General features: G+C 40.1%; 1 protein-coding gene across 7 annotated transcripts in view; it reads left to right on the top strand.

The window, feature by feature from the left end:
- The window catches only part of SLC44A5 (solute carrier family 44 member 5), a 344,022-nt gene that overhangs the window by 5,974 nt on the left and 321,363 nt on the right, over positions 1-16,685 (top strand). The gene's annotated exons all lie outside the window — the stretch shown is intronic.

The following is a 16,685-nucleotide window of genomic DNA, read 5'->3' as shown; positions in this document are numbered from 1 at the left end:
ATTTGTAAACGGATTTTCTATATGAGTGAATATCTGTATCTTGATTGTATATATGTGTGTGTACATGCATATATGTGTACGTGCATATTACATATTATTATATATACATATATACAAAAATACATGCAATCTAAAGTCAACATTTATGCATCTTGAATTTCATCAGGTTTACTCTTTTTTAAAAAGATTTTTCATTTATTTATTTGAGAGAGAAAGAGCATGAGCGAGGGGAGGGACAGAGGGAGCAGCCGAAGCAGACTCCTTGCTGAGTGTGGAGTTGGAGGCCTTGATGCGGGGCTGGATCCCAGGACTCTGAGATCATGCCCTGAGCCGGAAGTCTCCAGATGCTTAACTGACTGAACCCCCTGGGGTGCCCCAAGTTTACTCTTTGTAAGGAGATGTTCTGTGTAAGTGCAGATCTATACATCAATCGATCGATTTATCTATCTATAATAGAGCTCACTTCCCAATTTAGATGTATTAATTCTGAGGAGGGGGGGACGAGCAAGAGGGGCAGCGGGAGAGGGAGGGAGAATCTTAAGCAGGCTCCATGCCCAGCGAGGAGCTCAGTGCCGTGGGGCTGGATTCCAGGACCCCAAGGTCGTGACCTGAGCGGCCACCAAGAATCAGCCGCCCAACCCACTACACCACCCAGGTGTCCCATGACTTAGGTTTGAACAGACTTGGTGTGGCCACTGTGTTGAGAATATCCTCGAGGTGCAGAGAGGGAAACTGAAAGACCCGTGAGGAGATGTTTGCGGTGTTCGAGTTGAGAGGCTGGTGGCATCCCTTAGGGTGGAAGCAGGGAAGGACATGAGTGATGGAAGGATACCGAAGTGTCTCAGAGGTGGAGCTGATAGGGTCTTCTGAACTACCCGGGCGTGGAGGCTGAGAGCGATGGGTGCCACGATGACTGCCCGAGTGACTAAGAGGACGCAGCTGTCATCGGATGGTGTCAGAGGACTGTGGATGGGGCCCCTTTAGGTGGGGAGGATCCGGAGTTCACTTTTAGACACATTTCGGTTGGAAACGTTTATTTGCTATGCAAGCTGAGGCGACCAGTCAGAAGTTGGATACATGAGCCTGGGGTCTGGGAGAGCAGATCTGGGGCGCCAGCTGCACGGAGGCGGTATTTAGGGCCACGGATGGGGGACTCACTAGGGAGCGAGTGTGGACTGAGATCCGTGACCCAAGCCCAGGTTTGCTGTGTCATGAAGGCGGAGGGGAGAAGAGGAGGAAACCAGGAAGGGAGCTGGAATGGAGCAGCCAGTGGGGAAGGGGGAAATCAAGAGGGTGGGGGATCCCGGTGCCAAGGGGAAAGAGCAAGAAGGAAGAGGAATCCTCAGCTGCTGCGCCAAATGTTTCCCCCTGGGAAGTAAGAGGAGGGCTTAGAAAGGGCCTCTGCGTTTATTCGTGCAAAGGTCACTGCAAACCCTGACAAGGCGGTTTCACCATCCTGGCAGCGGCGATGGTCTGCGTGGATGGCAGTGGCCTGCACAGACCGTGATGGCCCGCACTGACGGCGATGGCCCACATAGATGGTGATGGCCTGCACGGACCACAGTGGCCTGCATGGACTGCAATGGCCCACATGGATGGCGATGACCCACATGGATGGCGATGGCCCACACGGACGGCGATGGCCCACCTAGATGGCGATGGCCCACCTGGATGGCGATGGCTCGCATGGACGGTGATGGCCTGCATGGACTGCGATGGCCCACATAGATGGTGATGGCCCGCATGGACCGCAATGGCCCGCATGGACCATGATGGCCCACATGGATGTCGATGGCCCGCATGGACTGCAATGGCCCGCATGGACCATGATGGCCCACATGGATGGCGATGGCCTGCATGGACCACGATGGCCCGCATGGACTGCGATGGCCTGCACAGACCACAATCACCTGCATGTACTGTGGTGGCCCGCACGGACCGCGGTGGCCTTCATGGACAGCGATGGCCCGCATGGATGTGGTTAAGAGAGATGGGAGGAGGACTGGCGACAGCTGCCTGAGCTCTGTTGAAGGGCATTGTTGCGAAGGGAGCAGAGGAAAGGTGCTGTGGCCCGGAGTGGGAGCAGCAGTGGAAAATCAGACTTTTTTTTTAGATGGGAGAAATAATGTTTCGTTCCTTGCTGTGTGCTACTCTTTGCCTCTGGAGGTGGTCTTTATTCTCGCTTTTGCTATTTTACTTTTTGGCTGCTTCTCATGACGGTTCCCTGGGGAGGTAAGGAAGGATTCATGTAGAATGACTTTCTGTTGTGAGAATTGTGCTTCTTTTTATCTCTGTTTCTTTAAATACAGTATCTTTAAAAATATGAAATACAGCACTCAAATAGGGGTATAAATGAACCCCTGGGCAAAATATTTATTTATTTTTAAATTATTTTACATATATATTTTTTAAATATTTTATTTATTTACTCATGAGACACAGAGAGGCAGAGGGAGAAGCAGGCTCCCTGCAGGGATCCCAATGTGGGACTCGATCCCAAGACCCTGGGATCATGCCCTGAGCCAAAGGCAGATGCTCAACCCCTGAGCCACTCAAGTGAGTGCCCCAAGATTTTATTTATTTATTTGAGAGAGAGAGAGAGAGAGAGAGAGAGAGAGATTGAGAATGAGCACAAGCAGGGGAGGAAGGGAAGTGGGAGGGAGAGTGAGAAACAGATAAACAGATTCCCACTGTACGGGGATCCCGACTCTGGGCCTGATCCCAGGACCCTAAGATTACTACCCGAGCCAAAGGACCTACACTAAAGGCAGATGCTTAACAGACATCATGTTTCTGGCTGTAGTAGTCTTTTCTCTCAGTTGGAAAGCTCAAAGGAACTGAAGAAAAATTTAAAAATACTGTAGTTCTTGACCGGAGGCACTTTTTTCCGTGTCTGGAGACAATCTTGCAGTGTCAAGACCGGGCTAGTGCCATTGGGATCCAGTCGGTAGGGACCAGGGAGGCTGCTAGACATTCCATAATGCCCAGGACAGTCCCTACAGCAAAGAATAATCTGGTTTGAATTGTCAACAGCGCTGAGGCTGGGAAATTCTGGGCTTGCCCCATCGTTTTTCCATTCTTCCAGAGAGAAGCGAGAAAGCTACCTCTGTAAGAGGAATCCAGAGGAGTTGGCTTTACCAATCCCATTGTTCTGTTTAGACGAAGCACATCTTTTTAACAAATAATTAGGGTTCAAAATAAAAACATTTATTTTTATGCTTTGCTTTCCCTTCGCCCCCTCCTTCCTCCTTCTGTCTGTTGGTTGCCATTGCGTATTACAGTTTTAAAAAAATATACCTGTAGTTTCTCATTAGGGCTCATGATATTGGAGGAACATTAAAGTCACAATAAAAAAAATCCCTAGTTCAACTGAGGAACTACAATTTCATATTTTTGATTCCTGTTCTGCATCTAGATATTTTGTGAAATGATCAAGAACACAATATATTGTTAAACCCTGAATCTATCCTTATTGTGAAAGGATGAGTAGCCTCCCAGACTACTTTCCTGTGGCTTCTTTTAGCCATTAGGACTTTAGTGGAGAGCTGCACTCTTACTAACCCTATCATGTAAGGAAGACTGTGACCAAAGTCAGGACTGGTCCTAAGTGCTTGAGCAATTTTTCTGTAGGAACAATATTAATAGAACACTATATGTTAATTATACTGGAATTAAAAAAATAATAAAATAAAAAGAATTTTTAAAATGCCACATTCGGTTGGTGCAAATTTTTTTTCAAAATCCAGTTTTATAAGAAGCAATTTAAAATTTGTGCATTTTAAAAACTTAAAGGACAGATTTTTGTGTGTGTTTGTGGATCGGGGGGTACAATTTGTAGATCATTGGCTTGTGTTTCAGTGTTGAAATCCAGAGACCCCCCAAAAAATAGAAGATTTTGAAATTGATAGTAAAATTTTATTAAAAATGTATTATTACTCCAAGTGTGCCTTATGAAAAACCTAAAAGTCATCTTAAAGTTAGCCTATGATAATGTATATTTTGTAAGTATTAGTTAAAAACATATAAAAAGTGGGCAGCCCTGATGGCCCAGCGGTTTGGCGCCTCCATCAGCTCAGGGTATCATCCTGGAGACCTGGGATTGAGTCCCACGTTGGGCTCCTTGCATGGAGCCTGCTTCTCCCTCTGCCTGTGTCTCTGCCTCTCTCTCTCTCTGTGTCTGTCATGAATAAATAAATAAAATCTTAATATATATATAAAGTCATAAAAATTGAAAAAATACTGTAAAAGGTACTTAATGGACATTCATACTTCACGAATTCAAGTATTAACCATATTTTTCAGTTTGCATTAAGCTCTTTTTTTTCTTCTTATTCACTGTTCTCAGCCTCTTATTCACAATTCTTTTGTTTGGCTGCACAAGAATGTCATCACATTCTTTTCCCATGGCAATGACATTGATTCTGCTGATTTAACACCTTTGCTATAGTGCAAGAAGGACCATTATGTTGTTAAAAAAAATCTTTGGTCATAAATAAACATGTCCAGAGGTATCTTAGCTGTATGGGGGTAGGATAGATGTGAAGTTACAAAGAATAGCATTGGAATCTCTCTCTTCCCTCATTCTTCTTAAACCACTAAGAAAGTCTTATATGGAAATATGTACTTCATAAATCTTTATGGAAACTCTGCATCGAGTAAGTATCACACTTCCCACACATAAATTTTTAATTAGTAATCTATAGAAACAACTACAAGGACAAAAGAAGGACATATGCCTCACATGCCACATTCTAAGATCAAGACTTCTTATGTTTTAGCCTCTGTACATTTTCACTGCCTGATTCTGAATTAATGCCCTAGATATGATGAAGAGTAAGCAAATTAATAGATTGTGCACAAGTTTATATGGGTCAAGAGAGGCATATAAACCATTTAACCTACTTGGGAAACAAGACATTTTCAAGTTTTTGGCAGCATTGAGGGGTAGGAAATCATATAAATTAGAAACAACTTACTAAAGCAAGTCTTTGAGGATGTCTAATGAGCATTTTTTTAAAGCAAATTGCTTATATTAAAGGGATTGAAATATCTTTTGAGTATTTAGAATTTTTGTGAGTCTAGACTTCCTTTCTTTAGTTGGCCTATTTAATGGGATTTTATGCTGCATCCTATATTTCTGAAAAGTGGGTTTTTTATTTTAATAGATCAAGGCAAAAAAAACTTGAGAACTGCCATTAGTAGACCAGCTGTTCAATAATCAAGTGGCTGGGGAAGGGAAGGGAAGGTTAGATTGTGTTCTTGAGTGACTTTATGGGAGGGCTCTTTATGAAGGATTTCCTGAATAAACATGCAGTCTTTTGATTCTTTAGATATGCTAAAACTTTTTCTTGGAATCAGCCAGAGCCTGAAATAGCTCTTTACCCAGCTTGTGCTATTTTGGCCTCCATAGAAGTGCTTTTGCTGATTTGTGCTTTAGCTGCCATAACACTGACTGATACTGAGATACTTGACATCATATTAAGCTCGCAGATGTTATTTCTTGTGCTGATCACTATTTCACAAAGTATCTGGGTTATGAGTACCTGATGGTGAAGTTTCTCAGAAATGCCCCTTAGCTAACAATGGATGAAGTGAGTCGTAGGACTCATGGTGTCTCCCACCATGGGTGGGCAGCTGGGAAGCTCAGAACAGAGTCTGAGATTTGGCTCAAGATTTATACATCATACGCTTGTGGATTTATTTTGTTTCTCATGGTCTCTCTTTATATACCTTGTTTTGTTGAATGGTGTGTATTCCTAGAAACTATTTTAAATCTTCTTTGAAACAAGATGAATTATAAATAAGTTAATATTGGCTGAGACTAAACCCATAGAGGTTAAATAATCTACTCAGTTATAAACTAGTAATTTGCAGAGTGTGCATTTAAACCTAGATGTAGCCCCAAACAATTTTATTTTATTATTATTTTATTTTTATTTTTATTTTTTTTCATTTTAGGGTTTTGAGGAATCTCTGGAATTTTATTTATTTATTTATTTATTTATTTATTTATTTATTTATTTATTTAATAAATTTACTTTTTATTGGTGTTCAATTTACCAACATACAGTATAACACCCAGTGCTCATCCCGTCAAGTGCCCCCCTCAGTGCCCGTCACCCATTTACCCCCTCCCCTGCCCTCCTCCCCTTCCATCACCCCTAGTTCATTTCCCAGAGTTAGGAGTCTTTATGTTCTGTCTCCCAAACAATTTTATACATTCAATAGAACAATGAAAAAATTTTGGGAAACAAACTATCCTACAGTCCTAACCTCAAACATTTTTTCACGTAGTCTTTGTTCATATATAGTTCTCCATAGCTGTGATTTTATTTTATGGTGTCTTTATCCACCTGGTTTCACAAGTTGAGAATCTGAAGTTTTCCTTGATTCTTTTCCCATACTTCTGCTCAGCCCTGATCCAGTCAGTCATTACTATTGATCCTAAGTGTCTACTTTTCTCTAATTCAGAGATATAATTGAGCACTGATCATTTCTGGTATGGATTGAACCACCTATACACGAATGGGTCTTCTTGCATTAGGGCTTATATTACCTCCAATTAATTTTTTCATACTGTCACAAACATGATGCTCCTCCAAGGCAAATCTGATCACATCCCTAAAATCCCATAGTGGCTCTCCATTACCAACCCAATATAAAAATCAAAATTCCATAACAAGGTATACAAAGCTCTCTAGGATCTGACCCATGGTGACCTTTTCTGCTTCATCTCCCACCACTTCCCACATCTACCCTAAGTTTAATGATCCTACCATTCTAACACTGGGGACCACCCATATTCTTTTATGCTTCTCTGTCTTTGTGATACTGGATTTTTTAGTAACACTGAGACATCCCTTTTTTACCTTTCAAGCCTCAACACAAATGTCACCACTTTCTCTGAAACTTTCCCCATCTTCCCCTCTGGCACTCCCACCCTGCCCCTACCCTACTAACAGGCGCAGTTAAGCACTTCCTCTTTGGGGCTCTCCTGAGCTTAGTGCACATGCTCCTATTAGTGCTCCTAGATGGTTTAAAATGTTGAGTCCATCTCCTTTCTCAGTGCCCCTGGGGGTCTTCAGTTTTCTGCCCTGAAGCAAAAGGAACCAAAACTCTTGACAAAATCAGGCAGCAGCTTGACATCCTGGGTCAAAACAACACTGTAGCTGACCCCTGCCTCCCATTGTTCTGGTGATACTATCAGGCAGTTTCAGGCCGGAATGTCTGTGCCTGGTGCCTGAGAGAACAGCACCCTATTCCCAAGACAGTTGTCTAGAAACTTTCTGCTCTTCCCTAGGGCTGCTTTCAGTCTTGTATCTTGACTTCGTTTTCTTGGATCAAACCTGACTTTGTGTAGGTTGTTGCATGCCTGGATTTAGACCTTCATTTTATTGGATTGCAGCAAAGGACTGCTGCACTGCCTGGGATTTGCTGAGTGCCTATTTACTACCTACTTCTCTAGGTCCCTCCAAAGATACCCAGTACCAGGCTGTGAGCTCCTTGAGGGTTCTGATTGTGTAATATTTATCTTATAATCCGAAATGTCTGGTATATCTCTGGGCATGTCACAGATAACTTATCACTGAATAAGTCAAACACACATGTATCTCTATATATTTTTATATATTCTCATAATTTTAACAATTTAATGATAATCGGTTGCATTCTTTTCACATAGCTAACACAGTTAGCTGAATTTTCCGGTTTTCTCTGCAAATGCAATGGTTTCATAAACATTTGGCCCTGTGTGTGTTATGTGTGTATGTGTTTACTGTGCTGCTGAATTATCTCTTTAGGTTAAAGAGACCCACTAGCCTCTGAGTCTAAAAGTTAAGTGTGGCCCATTAAAGGGAAAGTGAATTTGTTATCAATGTATCTAGGGAATTGTATGGGATTGGATAGTAGAAAATCTGATGTTAGCTACAAATTGTAACAATATTATCTTGTAATAATGTTATAAATTATCAGAAAGTTAGCTAGAAAGTTATTCCAGGGTCTGATATGTAATAATAGCTTGAGTTCTAAGAAAAAGGATATAGAAGAAAGCGATGCTAAATCATCTTCCTTTAGCTAGAACTCCTAAGATTTATATATTCATTTTTCTTTTTGTACTACTCTTCCTTTATTGATAGTACTTTTTCACATGAACATGAAATTAAACTGTAAACATCTTAGAGACTTTTAAATCTTTATCTTGGTCCCTAAAACTTAGTAAGTTAGTTGAATGAATATATGAGTGAATTTTAGGATATAGTTTTTTTTTTTTTTTTTTGCAATGAATGGACTAGAGTACTCCTGCCACTAAACTGGGACCCATAGATAGAGCTCAGAGCAGGTGTTCCTTCTTCCCATAATAGGAAGAGTTCCCCAGACCATGTGTGAAAAATCCATAATGTGAATCTATTTCTGGATAATCAGGAGATATTACTGTTTTTATTTCTTTAAGACTTCAAATTGGGAACTGTTCAACTCATCAGAAGATGTTTATTGTAGGAAAACTTGGTTTCATGATCTACAGGGAATAAATAACTTCTGGGTTAGGGCCTTTGAGATGTTTTTGAAACACTGGAGTCTCGTATGTTTAGACAGGAAAAATAGAAGTCTGATTTAAAAATATAGACAATGGGATGAGGGTGGTGAGCAAGGCATGAAAGGCTGCCCTTAGGCAGTGTCTTTTCCAGAGAATTTATCATTGTCACCTAGAGATACTCTTTAGTTAGTTTCTAATAAATGACTTTTCCACATTTGGAATCTTTAAATCTCATTACTCTAGAAATATTTCTGAAATACCTGGAGAGATATTTTCTCTCCCCACGCCCCGCCCTTTCGTCTTCCCTCCCTTCCTTCCTTTGATATAATTATTTTCTTATTTTGGGTTAGTCTTGGTTAACAAAAAGTAATTTACTGAAAATGGTTTCATTAAAAACTGCAGTTATGTAATAGCAACTATGATTTTAAGGATTATCAAATTAATTTATGTATTTGTGTTTAACCTTATATGTTTCACCAAAATCTGGAACTAAATATTGTATCTTGAAAAACTAACTTGATATGCAGGTTGTTATTATTTAACATTGTGATTTTAATCTTCCTTTTTTATTAAAATGATTTAAAAGAAAAAGGTACCATATTCCCAGCCTACCTCTGTTGAATTAATAGCGTTCTTCCAAGGTATAAAACCTTTATAATTGTTCTCATTAGTCCTCAGGAGGGAGAGAAGGTTTGTAGATGTTATTATTTTTCCCATTTCTAAAGATGAGAAAGCACCTTTACCGAATAATATTTGTTGCTTACTATCCATTTACGTATCACTTGGTGATTTCATTATAATTTTGAATGTCAGTTTATATTTAACATGTGGACATTTTTTTAAAAGGGTTGACCTACAAATGGAATATTATTAATACTGAGATTCAGCTTTCCTAACTTTTAGTCTTATTCTTTTTCTACTCTGTAGATAGTCAGATATTATGATACACGATGAGGAAAATTCTATCTTTTAACATTTCTTTTCATTTAAAGACATTAATGGCATTTGGATCTGACTTAGAGACTCTAGTGCTATATTTAAACATGGCCTTTTTTTTCCCTTTTAGAATTTCATTCTTCATTTCAATTTTTCAAAAGCTGATGTATTTCCATTTGTGATGTCAGTTTTTCTTACCTTCTTTAATATTGATTGTGACATTCATGTGACTGGGGTTCAGAACATTTTAAAAATAATGTACCTGGAAATAGTCATCAACGTTAAAGTCTAACATTTTAGGAGAGTTGTCAACCAATTTCTGATAAGCAAGCTCTGATATGTAGTTAGAAGTCCGTAGAAATAAAACCCTAGGGTGTGTTAAAAATGGAAGATTTTACAAATGGGTTAGCTTAACATCTTTTTGAATAAGTAAACATAGGCTCAGAGAGGTTAGAATTGCTTGTCCTAGTTACACAGCCAGAACTTGGGCAAGTCTAGATTAAAATTCAGATCTTTTAGTTCAATATGGGTTTCACCACATGCTCTGGAATTGGCTCTATTGTCAATAGATGACAGGGCAGATGGAGCAACAGGTCTTTCATTTATAGCCTAGAATTAGAGTGGGGTGTGTGTGTGTGTGTGTGTGTGGTGTGCACATACGCACAGTACAAGAAAGTAGGAGAAAGGTGCTTTAACTCTACTCACTCATGTCTTAAGGCTTCCCATACCTCGGGCTTTCACGTGTTACAGCATTTATCAAACCATTTTAATTGTAGATATGCTTCTTTGCTACTAACCTATAAATGTCACGACTGGTTTACAAGTGTATCTTTGGTGACTATGAGCAAAGTGCCTTAGACTTAGTGCTTCACAATGATTTGTTGAGGAAATAAATGAACGTATTTTTTTTTTAAATAAGAAAGACATGGGGTAGACAAAGGGATTCAATATCTTATTGTAGAAAGAACAATCCCACATCTCAATTCAGTTTCCTATTATGCCTGGCCACATGTTCCCAAAATGATTTTTTAAAAAGATTTATTTATTTATTTGAGAAGGAGATAGAGCAAGTGTGGGGGATCCCAGGCAGACTCCCCGCTGAACTTAGAGCCTGATGGCGGGGGGGGGGGGTGAGTTTGATCCCACGACCTTGAACTGAAACAGGAGTTGGACATTCAACCAACTGTGTCAACCAGGTGCCCCTCGAAATGATTTTTCTTAAAATTTTTAAACAACATTTTTCAGAGCCTACCTGCTTTTTTTCTTTCTGGACTTTGGGGTCAGACAGATACATGTTCAAATTCCAGCGATAGGATTTTGAGCAAGTTACTTAACCTTGTTGAACTTCACTTTCCTTATATGAAAAATGGAGACAATAATACCTACGTCACAGAACTATTGGGAGGATTAAAGAACGTAACGAATGGCGAAGCACACAGCCTCATGTTGTGTGTAATAGGTAGTCAGTAGATGCTCATTTCAGTCCCCTTTTAACTTTTCTTCGCTCTTGCTTTCTCTCTGCTGCTTCCCTCCCCTTCCTTCTTTCCTTCCTTCTCTCTTTTTTCACTTCTTTTCTTCCTTCCTTCCTCCCTCCCTCCTCCTCCTCTCTCTCTTACTCTCTCTCCTTCCTTCCTTCTTTTCTCCCTACCTTTCCCTACTTCCCTTTTTCTGGAAATGGGACAACTACAGAAAATTAGAATCATGGTCAAAGCTAGCTTTTTCTTAGAGCAAAAGTGCTGTACCCAGCTTGCTTCCACGTCAGCCCCTTTTTCATTCTCCCCTTTCTCTGCCCTATTGCACCCTCATCTATGTCTACATTCAGTTTCCCACCCTGGCTTGTCTGAAATCCAGTTACGCTGCCATATGCCTGATGGTCAACATGTATTCTGTAGCAAGGTAGCAAAAAAGGGAAGGGAGTGAGAACAGGAAAACCTGGGAGTGCCTGAGGCAGTGAAAACACCCAGAGGTTGTGCTAATTGCAGGTAGTTGTTCCAGGAGCAGAGTCCCTGAAATGACATTCAGCTCTCTTTTAAAAAGGAAAAGGGGAAGGTCACAGCTGTTTGTTTTTCTTGCTCTTGACTGGTAAGGATGCTCTTTCATTGTCTTTCAGTCAGGCTACCTTGCAAAATGTGTCTAACCAGCATTTGAATTAATTCTTAAAACAAGCCTCGCCTGAAAAGAAGAGCTGAGCCCCATCACTGAATGCAGAAAAAAAATCATAAAAATAAGTTAATGATCAAAACACCATGTGAAAGAAAGGGCCTCTTGACACAGGCAACCTCTTCTCAGCACAGAAAGTGAGCTAACAGTGGTGGAGCAACTACTGATGAGGTTCGGGTTAGATGGTAGATCAGCTGGTCCAGAGTGAAGAAGGATGTTTTCAAGAGTGTTTGGCTCAGAGGGAGACTATTTTGTCTCTAACCTACCACTAACTTTATGACTTTGAGCCTTACGAAATCTATCGGTAAAACAAACTATTGTATGCTTGCTAATTGTTGCTATTGATATTATTTGGTTTGAGGATGAACTTTAGTTGAGGAGGGTGGTAGGAGAGTTGACCTCCTTGGAGAACCTCTGCTCTCATGAAAGAGGTATGACAGGGAGATGAGATGACTGTCTATAGACCTCTAGACTTTCCTGTGGAATTACCATGAAACTACAATAAAAAAATCATAAAATTGGGGTTCCCGGGTGACTCAGTCAGTTAAGCATCTGCCTTCAGCTCAGGTCAGGATCCCGGGGTCCTGAGATTGAACCCAGCATTGGGCTCCCTACTCAGTGGGGAATCTTTCTCTCCATCTGCCTCTGCCTCTCCCCCAGCTCATGCTCTCTTGCTCTCTCTCTTTCAAATAAATAAATAAAATCTTTAAAAAAACCCCACAAAAATCACTCTATTCCAAATTGAGTTTCCATTTATTCGGTAAGCATTTTATTGAATGTCTGCAGGCACTGTGCTGGGCTCTGAGGGTACATAGATATAAGAGTGACCTGATCTCTACCTTCAAGGATCTTGCTTTCTCCTAAAGGGAAAAAGTAATGCTTTGCCAGTTCATTTCCAGACAAAGCTAAGTGCAATGACACTTGGCCAGTTGATACAAACTGCAATGGGACTGCAAAGATATGACCTTCCCCGTTCACCCTAGGGAGTCAGTTGAGGCTTCACTGAGAAGAGTGTCATCATATAAGACCATATTTCAAATTATCAAAGAAAATTAACCTTACTGATGTCTAAACTACAACATTTTGACACTTTTTTCCTGTCTATGGTTTTTACTTCATATGTACATAATTTTTGGATGTGATTAATGTTTCTCTAATACGGTGTTTTGCAAAGTGTCATTACTTGGAACAGCAGCATCAGCAGCATCTGGGAACTAGCTAGAAATGCAAATTCTTGAGCCCCGTATCAAACCTACTGAATTGGAAACTCAGGGGAGAAGGACCAGCAATCTGTTCTTACAAGCTCCCTGATTTGCTACTAGAATCATGTCGAAGTTTGAGAACCACTGCTTTAATAATTCACTGATCGTGTCTTATATATAATGTTGTTTTATAAATATACTTAAAATAATGTTTTTAAAAGCAGGATATAATCGATATACGTATGTGAGTTAAGCATGTGCTCAGTATCTTGTACATCATCTCATTTAATCCTCACAATAGCTCTGAGAAGGAACTCAGTGGCTCTCACTTTTGGGTTGGCTTCCAAGTACCCGTGAGGCATACAAGTACTATTTGTCTAGACCTTGCCTCGACCTACAGAGTCAGAGACTATAGAGTTTCTTATTTGTACTGTGATTGAGAATCACTGAAGTAGGTATTCTTATTTGCATATTTTACGTACATGAAAATTGAGGGTTGGAGTCGATATACAGTTTGACCAGGGTTCTAACATAGGATGAAGTCGAATAAGTATTGCATTATTTGCTTAGCAAATACTTACTGATGTTGAATGATTGCTGAGGCTGTCTGACTTGCTTCTAATCATTAAATTCTTCTTATGTGATCTGCCAGAAAAAAAATTTTTTTTTTTGTAAAGAGAGAGAAAGCAAAGTGATTTACAGTTCCATGACAAAGCATCCCAATGTTGTTATCATTGCTGTGTTACAAATTGGAAACCAAGGCTGAGTGAGATTAAGTGATTTGCCTAAAATTATACAGCCAGTAAGAGTATGCACCAACAGTATGAATCCAGATTTTCTGACTCTGGATTTCAGCTTTCTCCCACTTCTACTTAATTGCATTTTTATGTATAAAATTAGAATAAGGAAGCTAGTTACATGACATGTACAGGATTTTTTTACCCTCCTGATCATTAAATTTTCTTAGAAATTGTAAGCTTGGGACGCTTGGGCGGCTCAGCGGGGGAGTGTCTGCCTTCAGCACAGGATGTGATCCTGGAGTCCTGGGATCCAGTCCCACATCGAGCTCCCACAGGGAGCCTGCTTCTCCCTCTGCCTGTGTCTCTGCCTCTGTGTCTCATGAATAAATAAATAAAATCTTTAAAAAAAAAAGGAATCGTAAGCAAAATAAAACTAACATAGTCTCTATAGTTAGATTTTATTTTTCCAAATCTTAAAGAAAACATTTGCAAATTATCCATCTTCCGAATATGGGGACTCTAGCTTCCTTAATTTGCTAATAGATATATAGATAGTGTCCTAATTCATTGCTAATGCAGAGTACATTTATCAGTTTTACTATGATACAGATTTTCTATTCTAGTTGATATGGTACCGGGACTAGTTTGCTAGTGTAGCAACTGAAGCAGATGGATTTATTTACACCAGGAAGAATGCAGTTAGGATAATATGCTGCTCTATCAACTCTTTAATTACCTTTGCCTTATGCCCTTTCCACCTGGGCTGAATCACAAAAGCAGTTCAATAAAAGGACAGTTTCTAAAGGAAGGGAGCCATTTAGAGTGAGGGCCTTCAGCCCTCTTATTTTGGGTTTCTCCCTTCCAGGTAGTTGGGTGGCAATTCAGAAAGACAAAGTCTCATTATAAGAGCTTTATTCAAAAATCACTTTACATCTGAAACAACATAAGGAATGGGAGATGTTCTGTTGTTTGAAAATTTGAGAACTCAAAGCTTAAGACACTTTGTGACAGTTACCTCCACACTTCAAAAAAGAGGTGCTAGACACAGCCCTGCAGCAATTACTGAAAGTTGGTCAGATCACCAATCCTGTCAACTTCTTCTGGTCTATTTAGAAGAGAGATTCATTTGATCCTTTGAAGGGAGTTCACAGGAATTAATAGGAATTACAAGCAATGTAGCATTTCTTTTCTTCTTTTATAAAGAGGGAAGGGAGGTGCTTCCCTCGTGCCCAAGTCAAGTGTTGGGGAGCCCAAGAGTACCGCCTATAAAAGTTAGGATTATCCATGAAATGGTGGGTGGGTTGGCATCTCAGGCCCTGGCCAGACATTTGCAAAATGGCAGAGACTAGTGGACTTTTCTCATGCCTCTACCTTAGCAGAGCGTGAGCATTTCCTTGAAAGAATCTGACAGGTGGCCCCCGTAATTGGGAGCAAAATGTGATCATAACAGGTCTCTGCTTCTCTGGGGAAGACTAAAGATAGGAAACTAAGTGGAGCTGCCCTTGACTCCTGCTCAGGGCTAGGAGGAAGGGGTCAGCAGTTCCTCAAACTGCACTAATATTGTAATTCCTATGAACCAAGCGAACCCCCATCTAAGAGGGCTGCTTACTGCGGCAAAGCTGAGAGGGGCTGCATACAACGGTTCAGTTGAAGAGTTCACCATTGCAGAAAACATGTACACCACGTTACCTCGTTGAGGGTCTCCCAAACTCCGCAGAGGTGTCTTGTGAGATCCAATATTTGGGAGACAGTCATGCAGAGTGCACCTGATAGTCAAATGATAATTGTAAAGAAGACTTGTTTTTGATCCTTGTATCTCCCAGGATCCAGAAATGCATGGGGCAAAGACGGGGGGTGGAGTGAGGAAGGAAGAGAGGAGAATGAAACAGAACAGAGCCTCCTCCTTATCTTCCTTTTGCTCTTTCCACACACGGGAGTCATTTCCTGGTTGGCGGGAAGAGAGAAGCTCCAGATCTTCTATGAGATTAATGCTTTGATTTAGACAAGACTGAACTTCTAAAAAATACCTGATAGTGAAACTGTTAGGAGAAGAGATCTGAAAGAGGTGCTGTCAAGAGTAGCATTTGGATGAAGTGATGAGATAAAAATGATACCTTCAAACTTCAAAAATCTATGCCTTTTTGGAGTATGTGTATGTGTGTGACTTTTTAATGGGTTATGGCCAAGAATAATTTGTCAGCTCCAAATATGCTTTTGTATAGAAGTGGAGGTCAAATATTATTTTTGGAATACTGTCTACCTTTCCTGTACAATCACATCCCATGTACCTCATTTTTATGAGTTATTGTAGGAGAGTTTTCATTATAATTCTGAAATTACATTCTCCATTGCTGACAATACAGCTTTTTAAATTGCTGGTCCTAATAGTGGTATTAACTAGTTGGCATTTTTATTATTTTATGCCAGTGGACCAAAATGACTCAAGCCTTTTGAATATAGGTCAGTTCATTTAGCTAGCTCCATCATTTCTTTAAAGCCGAGATATACCATGGAACAATTTAAACAGATGGACCTCATGACCAATTTTTAGACAATGAGCTTTGATTTTTGAAAAACTTAACCATATATTGTAATATAAAGTGCTAGGCTCCCCTCTGATTTCTGTTTTAAGCCCCTGTTTTAAGCTAATGGTCTCTTTGGGTAATGAGAGAATTAAATCATTGGAGTCATTATATGTTGAATGTGCCTGTTTTTATCAGCCTTCAGGGTCTGGCCTGTCTGAGTTTTAAACGGGCAAAATTGAATAATACCATTTGTTTTAAAAACTTTCATTGCCTTAGGTTATTTCTAACTTTTTGATATGTACTTATAGCTAGGCATCATGGGTAGTAGGTATCTGAGAAAAACTTTTTTTCTCACCATAGGCACTAATCCTATCTTCTAGGTTTTGATTTAAAAAAATTATTCTCTGAAATATTCTAAGTTACTGATCCTTACGCATTATTCTCTGTAGATCTACGAATCCTTAAGGTGTCATGGTCCTTTCTGCTTATAAGCCTGGTTATCCAGTGCTTAGCCTGTTTCTTCTCCATGAACAGAGGATTATAGACTAGATAGTTGAGACAACATAAGAAAACACAAATACTTGCATCT

The sequence above is a fragment of the Canis aureus genome, chromosome 8 (genome assembly GCF_053574225.1).
Source record: "Canis aureus isolate CA01 chromosome 8, VMU_Caureus_v.1.0, whole genome shotgun sequence".
In the NCBI taxonomy this organism is placed as follows: domain Eukaryota; kingdom Metazoa; phylum Chordata; class Mammalia; order Carnivora; family Canidae; genus Canis; species Canis aureus.
This window is presented reverse-complemented; position numbering and strand designations above follow the sequence as displayed.